Genomic DNA, 595 nt, shown 5'->3' on the forward strand with positions numbered 1-595 from the left:
CTACAGATTCAATGCAATCCCCATCAAATTACCAATGGCATTTTTTAGAGAACTAGAACAAAAAAGCTTAAAATTTGTGTGGAGACACAAAAGACCCCGAATAGCCAAAGCAGTCTTGAGGCAAAAAAACGGAGCTGGAGGAATCAGACTCCCTATCTTCAGCCTATACTTCAAAGCCACAGTAATAAAAACAATATGGTACTGGCACAAAAACAGAAATATAGGTCAATGGAACAGGATAGAAAACCCAGAGATAAACCCATGCACCTATGGTCAACTAATCTATGACAAAGGAGGCAAGGATATACCATGGAGAAAAGACAGTCTCTTCAATAAGTGGTGCTGGGAAAACTGGACAGCTACATGTAAAAGAATGAAATTAGAACACTCCCTAACACCATACACAAAAATAAACTCAAAATGGATTAGAGACCTAAATGTAAGACCAGACACTCTAAAATTCTTAGAGGAAAACATAGGAAGAACACTCTTTGACATAAATCACACCAAGATATTTTTTGATCCACTTCCTAGAGTAATGGAACTAAATACAAAAATAAACAAATGGGACCTAATGAAACTTCAAAGCTTTTGC

This window comes from Mesoplodon mirus, assembly GCF_964341445.2.
Source record: "Mesoplodon mirus genome assembly, chromosome: 3".
Lineage (NCBI taxonomy): Eukaryota > Metazoa > Chordata > Mammalia > Artiodactyla > Ziphiidae > Mesoplodon > Mesoplodon mirus.